Source organism: Arachis duranensis, chromosome 2, assembly GCF_000817695.3.
Source record: "Arachis duranensis cultivar V14167 chromosome 2, aradu.V14167.gnm2.J7QH, whole genome shotgun sequence".
NCBI classification, from domain to species: domain Eukaryota; kingdom Viridiplantae; phylum Streptophyta; class Magnoliopsida; order Fabales; family Fabaceae; genus Arachis; species Arachis duranensis.
In genome coordinates, this window is record NC_029773.3 from 5,857,808 (window position 1) to 5,865,320 (window position 7,513).

At 39.9% G+C, this 7,513-nt stretch overlaps 1 protein-coding gene across 2 annotated transcripts in view; it reads right to left on the reverse strand.

Annotated features, from left to right (window-relative positions):
* LOC110277557 (protein NONRESPONDING TO OXYLIPINS 2, mitochondrial) overlaps positions 1-7,513 on the reverse strand; it is a 55,347-nt gene that overhangs the window by 29,895 nt on the left and 17,939 nt on the right. Inside the window, exon 4 of one of the 2 annotated variants that reach the window (XR_008006090.1) lies at positions 6,304-6,410. The exons of the other annotated variant lie outside the window; for it this stretch is intronic. The gene's annotated coding sequence lies outside the window, so the exon portion shown is untranslated. Of the gene's footprint in view, positions 1-6,303; positions 6,411-7,513 lie in introns of those variants that run through there. 2 annotated transcript variants of the gene reach the window in all.

Here is a 7,513-nt window from a genome sequence, read left to right on the forward strand (position 1 = left end):
TCTTTTAAATTTATTTTAGAAAAATATTTTTATTATAATTATATTACAATTAGCATTTAATAAATAATGCATGATTATACTAATTTAAAAAATATCTTTATTATAATTATATAAAATCAATATTTAATACATTATCAACTAATGAAAGTGAGGTGTCAATTTTTCATGAATTTATTTTCTCTCTAAAATGAAAGTACTATTCTCTCTTCTAAATTTATTTTAGAAAAATTATAATTCCACATTGAATATATGTGACAAATTAAAAAAATTTGGCGAGTTAATGTAATCAAATCATATTTCTATAACATATATAAGAATGTATATTTTTATTATATAAAAATTGGATTTCTGCACTTAATGATGGAGCTGATGTGAGCGTGTTTCTTAATTTATTTTTTTATAACTTATTGAATATAATTTATTGTAGTAAATTAATGATATCAACTAATTGATTTGATTAGATATTTAAATATCACATGATTTATTATAATTTATATCAATCAATTAATTGTAATTTATTATATCAATTATTTTAATTCATTAATTTATAAGGTACATTCTGATATAACTATGCAGACAATTCAGCAATTAAATTGAATGAAAGAAGTATGAGGTGTGGTATAAAGGTTCAACAATCTGGAAAATGAACCAATTCACATAACAGATAAAAAAAGGGAAGTAAAGTTGAGGAAGAGAGAGCTTCCTACAGCAGAGAAGAAGGAAAAATTGGTAAGGAAAAGAATTAACAAGAGAAGGGTAATTTCAGAAGGAGAGAGGGTCAGAGCTTACAACTTCCATGCCATCTCCTTGGTGCCTTTTTTCCTCTATATTTTTTGTTATTCGAGGGGAGTTTGTTGCTTCCGTTTTGCTAGTTGAGTTATTATGCCAGCTGCCCCATTTCTCTATCCTTCTATCAACAATTCTCCCGTTCAAATTGACCTTGTCCTCAAGGTCGAAGTTGGGATGCATCTGCTTCATGTCTTCATAAACTTCCCAAGTGGCATCCTCCACAGGCAAAGCTTGCTACTTGATCAATACCTCTTCATGCCAGCGGTTATTCTTCTTGACCATTCGGTGTCCTAAGACCAGTTGAGGCTGCAATTCAAGGCCTTGGCCATCCAACAACAACGGTGAAGGGTTGCTGGATTCCGGGAATTTGCTGGTACATTTCTTAAGCAATGATGACACATGGAAGACTGTGTGGATTTTAGTAGTTGCAGGGAGCTGCAACTTGTATACAACTTTTTCGATTTTTGTGATCACTGGAAATGGGTCAAAATAGCGCATGCTAAGTTTTTGATTCCTGCGCAACGCCACCGATTGCTGTCGATACAGTTGGAGCTTCACATAAACCAAATCCCCAATTTGAAACTCCAATTCGATGCACTTCTTATCAGCGTTTAGTTTCATGCGAGCTTGTGCTCGTTGTAAATAGCTCCGAAGGGCTGTCAGCACTTGGTCTCATTGTTGGAGGAGTTCTTGTACAGCTAGCGGGTCCGTGGACTCAACATTGTAACGTATAAGAGGAGGGAGATCTCTCCCTAATAGGGCCTTGTATGGAGATATACCTGTAGTTGAGTGGACTGCGGTATTATAATTAAATGTTGCCCAAGGCAGTAAATTGTTCTGTTGAGTATAGCAACGTATATACATTTCGAGACATCTATTAAGGATGCCAACCAGAGCTTTGAGCCAACCAGAGCTTCGAGCCAACTTGATGCCCTGTGCATTGCACAAGTGTTCCCAAAATTTGAAAGTAAATACCTTGTCTCAGTTAGAGACGATGGACTGGGGAACCCATGGATGCTAATGATGTGCTTGATGAAAGCATCAACAACCTTAGAAGCTGAGAAGTCTGATGAAAGGGGAATGAAATGAGCAAATTTAGAGAGACGATTGACCACCACCATGATTGTCGCAAAGCCATAAGAAAGGGGACGACCGGTAATAAAGTCCATTGAGATATCTTGCCACACATGGGAAGGAATGGGGAGTGGCACTAAGAGGCCTGGGGGTGGGCGGGTGGAGTACTTTGCCTGTTGGCAAATGGCACAAGATGAAATGTATTTCTTGATAGAAGTTGCCATGTGTTTCCAAAAGAATTGACTTGCAATTCTAGCCAAGGTTTTCTGAATATCCGCATGTCCACCTAACGATGAATCGTGGAAGTGCCGCATAATGTGTTTCACCAATGGAGAATTGGCTGGGATGATGATGCGGTTGTCCCAATACCAGAACCCTTGCCTATTGTGTAGCCGATTTGAGGATACCGCTGACTCAGATAATTCCGATTTGGGGTCAAATTCCCTGAGGCCCTGTCGGATTTGAGCCATCAACTCACTCTCCATAGTAGTCAAAGACATAAAAGCACGAGATAAGCCATCTACACCCTGATTCTCAAACCATTTCTTATATTCAATTGAAAAATTATAGCCCAACGGTTTCGACACCCACAGTTGTTGCTCTAGAGTTTGAATGGTCTGTTGTTGTAGCTCCCGCAAGCTTTTATGATCTGATCGAATAATAAACATATTGCCGAGAAGGTAGTGGCAGAACTTGGCCATAGCTAAAATAATGGCATGCATCTCCCGAGCATAAGCTGACCAGTTCTGGTTGGAAGTAGGGAGTTTTTGGGAGAAATATGTAATAGGGTGGTCGTCTTGGCTGAGGATTGCACCAATTCCGGTTTCTAAAGCATCAGTTTCCAACACGAAGGGTTTCAAGAAATTCGGTAGTGCCAGCACCGACGCTGTTCTAAGTGCATATTTAAGGTTGATGAAGGCTTTGGAATTCATGAGGCTTTGGAAGGTCGCTGGTGAATTAGATAATCCAAATGGCATTACTAGCCATTCGTATAATCCCTGGTGTGTCCGGAAGGCTATCTTATGACGATCATCCTCGCGGACCCTGATTTGGTGATAGCCCAATCAGAGGTCCAATTTGGAGAAGAATTGCGTTCCAAAGAGCTCGTCCAATAACTCGTCGACGGTTGGCATGGGAAAAGAATGTTTTATGGTCACTGCGTTGAGAGCCCGATAGTCCATACAAAAATGCCATGTCCTGTCTTTCTTCTTAACTAACAAGACTGGGGACGAAAAATGGTTGCTGATGGGCTACACCACGCCTTCTGACACCAACTCAGCCACAATACGTTCAATCTTGGCTTTCTGGCTATGTGGATACCGGTATGGGCGCACCTTGACCAAGGAGGAGTTGGAAAATAGGGTGATAATATGGTCATGGGTACGCGGTGGCGGGAGGCCGTGAGGGATATGAAATACTGCCACAAATTCGGTTGGAAGTGAGGCCAGTTCAGGCGGCATAGTGGAGGGAGAATCCAATGGAGAAGGAACAGGGGTCGCGGGTGGCTGGACTTGAAGAGTGTATAATTCAGCAATAGCAGACACAGAGAGGAGATGTCAGAATTGGCTAAAGTGACCCTGGGTTGGACCCTGCCACTTCTTGCCCTGTAGGGTGACCAAGCGATTCCTAGCTAAGAATGTGATGAATTTATCTTTGTAGTTGACCAAGTGAGTATCTAGTGTCTCTAACCAACTGTCACCCAAAACCAACTCCTTTGAAGCGATTGGCAGCACAAAAGCTGAGATATAGAGAGTGTGACCCTGGATGGTGACTAGAACAATGTGCACTTCGCCCTCACAGTGTAGTAAGGCACTGTTGCTGACCTGCACTACAAATTTTGGGGCCGCAAAGATGGGGAGAGCAAGCATAGTTGAGAGGTCAGGGTGGATGAAGTTGTCAGAACTGCGCCATCCATGAGAATCTGAAGTTGTTTCCCTGCAATAAAGCCAGTGAACCGAATTGACTTCCTAGAGGGTACTCCTAACAGAGTATTAAAGGGTAAGTTGTGAGGTTCCTCAGTGGTGGAATCCTGATCAGGGGTGAAAACAGGTGGGCTAAGGGGCTCCTCTGGTGAGTCTTGGTCCGGTGGGAGTTCCTCCACTAACTAGATGATGAAGTAGTGTTTGGAAGAACATTTGTGGGAGGGGGAGAATTTTTCGTCGCAAGTAAAGCACAAACCCTTGTCACAGCGAAATTGAATCTCAGCGGGGGAGAGCTTACGGGGATTTGATTTGGGCCGGGTTGGGAGGAGCGGGGGTGCTGAAGGCGTGCGTGTGGTTGGGGTTGGGGTCTCCGCGTGAGATTTGCTCGCTGAAGTAAAGGGGAGTTTCTGGGGGTGAGTGAAGAAAGGCGTGGCTGGGGTTCGAGATCGGAATGAGGCTAGGAAGAACTTCCGTCGAATAACTTGGCCAGGGCAACCGCCTGTATCAATGAATTTGGCGAATGCGATTTGACTTCGCATTTCAGATCCGGGTGTAATCCACCAACAAAGCAGTCAAGAAGAAGGGCATCATCCATACCGTATGCCCTTGCAACAAGATCGGTGAAGGTGTCGAAGTATGCAGTGAAGGTGGAGGATTGTTTCAACTTCAGCAAATCCTCGCGGGGGTTGTCGAACTGGGACGGACCGAATTGGATTTGCATCGCAGTGCATAAGGTGAACCAATCTTGGATCGGGCTTGTTCTTTCGAGCAATTGAAACCAGGACAGAGCCTTGCCTTCCAGGCTCACCGTAGCGAGGTCAACCTTCTGGCCCTCCGGGATGTCGTGGATCTTGAAGAAACGGTCCGCTCGATAGATCCACTGGAGGACATCATCGCCTCCGGCGAAACGAGGAACTCAAACTTCACGTGTCGTGGTGGCGCAAAGATCGAGTGCGGCTAATTTTCTGACACCGACCCCTCAGCGCGTTGAGTGGCATGGGCCTGAAGTGAAGTCAGGGATTGATTAATGGCAGCAAGTTGTTCTTGGTGGGCCTTGGAGAGTTCGGAGAGTTTGTTGATAGCGCCTTGCATTGTTTGCAGTCGAGTATTGTCGGCCATGGAAATCACAATGAAAGCACCAGTTGATAAAACTATGCAGACAATTCAGCAGTTAAATTGAATGAAGGAAGTATGAGGTGTGGTATAAAGGTTCAACAACCAGGGAAATGAACCAATTCACATAACAGATAAAAGAAGGGGAAGTAAAGTTGAGGAAGGGAGAGCTTCCTGCAGCAGGGAAGAAGGGAAAATTGGTCAGAATAGCTAAGGGAAAGAATTAACAAGAGAAGGGTAATTTCAGAGGGAGAGAGGCTAGAGCTTACAACTTCCATGCCATCTCCTTGGTGTCTTTCTTCCTATATATTTGTTGTTATTCAAGGGGAGTTTGTTGCTTTCATTTTACTAGTTGAGTTGTTATGCCAGCTGCCCCATTTTTCTATCCTTTTATCTCATTCATAGATGATTTGTTACTTATACTGATTATATATAATAAATACAAATTAATTTAGTTAAAAAAATCATTATCTACTATATTTTTTTATTTATTCTTTTAATTCATTAAATCCATTCAATTATAATAAATTAGTTATATCAAATAATTAATTCAATCAACTATTTTCTAATTTATTTTTTTGAATTCAATAAATCAAATAAAATCAATTATACTAATTATTTGTATCAATTAACTGATTTGATTAATTCTTAAAAATATTTTTATTTAATTTATTTTATTTATTTAAATACATGAATTATAACTAATTAGTTATTTAATTTTATTAGAATAAATATCAAATTCTATTTCTAATATAAAAATACAAAATTTCATTTCTTCTATTTTTATTTTACCACTATGAAAGACCATATATGCTAAAAAATATCATTTGTTTACCAATTACTTTTTCATTGGGTAGCTTTTACAATAATTGTTTTTCTTTCTATGAGGCATCGTCGCAAAAAGACAACTATCGTGGATACAAACTATCACACACTCTCTAACTCCCGTGCTCATCGTTCAGAACAATATATGATATATTATCTATGAAGTATTTATTGTAACACCCTACCACACAGAACTTTACACCTAGGATGTAAAACAGAGGTGGCGAGGCGCTACGACCTCTAAATAAAATACATACATATAATAGTCGAAAGAATATAATAAACTATGAGCCTTGAAAAACAGGTAAAACTAAATCGCAAAATAAAAAGCCCAACGTTCTGGAAACGAGATTTCTCGCGTGCCAAGAAATCTGAAGATCATAGGTATAAATAAATAGACAAAAGAGAGAATAGAGAGTCAAGGCTATAGAATAACTAGCTCGTAACTCAACCTGCGAAGCCAAAACTGACTGGAGAATATTTACATACTTATATACATATCCCAAAATACCCAAAATACAAAGATAAAACTTAAACTCTCTTTAAACTTCTAAGAAGAACAAAATAAACAAGTTAGTCAGAGAGAAGGCTAGGTACATATATACATAAACCAAACAGCAAAAGAAACCCAGAAACCACTCCACTTCAGAAGTCCAGATGCCTACCGAGGAGCCTTCTGACCTGCATCTGAAAAATAACAACACAATATAGTGTGAGAACCGGAGGTTCTCAGCATGGTAAAGGTGTCACACACATAATATATAAGGTCCTGAAAATGCTAAAGGCAATCCTAGAACGCTGACACTCAAATTAGAAAGCTTAAGTACTAAACAAAAACCACAAAGGGATAGGTGTTCTAAGGAAAATCTAAACTCAGCTTAACTTAATATTAACCTTATCCTGACCACCTTTCCTCCGTTATTTCATCTCCAGTGAGTTTGCACAGACAGTCAAACAGACAATTGCAAGCACAAGTAGGAGACAAATAGTGCAAGTAATAAATATAGCAATTAACAAGACATATACAGTTAGGCACTCACAAATAATGCATAGCAAACAAAAATAAACATAATGCACATGATGTATGCTTGTCCTATGGCTGACGAAGCTCATCTTTCAGTTATCCAGCCAACCCGACAAGTCTGAAACCCTTAGACTATCCCCTTGTTGCGCATCCCCATGAGTCTATGCATAACTTTTTCTCATTTCATTCATATTTTCATATATAACTTACTCAATGGGGGATATCCATTTCCGAGAATTTATACGTGTCCGATCACCCTTACAACGTAGGGTCAACAGAGTATTGAGTCTCAACCTGAAACACGTGGTGGCAAGCCACGACTCTATACCCAGGAAAACTTGTATCTCAGATAATATTAAATTCATAAGCCGCATAATATTCATAACTGATGAGCGGATAATTTGTATGCTTTTTGGCATTGTTTTTAGTATGTTTTTAGTATGATCTAGTTAGTTTTTAGTATATTTTTATTAGTTTTTAGTTAAAATTCACTTTTCTGGACTTTACTATGAGTTTGTGTATTTTTCTGTGATTTCAGGTATTTTCTGGCTGAAATTGAGGGACCTGAGCAAAAATCTGATTCAGAGACTAAAAAGGACTGCAGATGCTGTTGGATTCTGACCTCCCTGCACTCGAAGTGGATTTTCTGGAGCTACAGAAGCCCAATTGGCGCGCTCTCAACGGCGTTGGAAAGTAGACATCCTGGGCTTTCCAGCAATATATGATAGTTCATACTTTGCCCAAGATTTGATGGCCCAAACCGGCG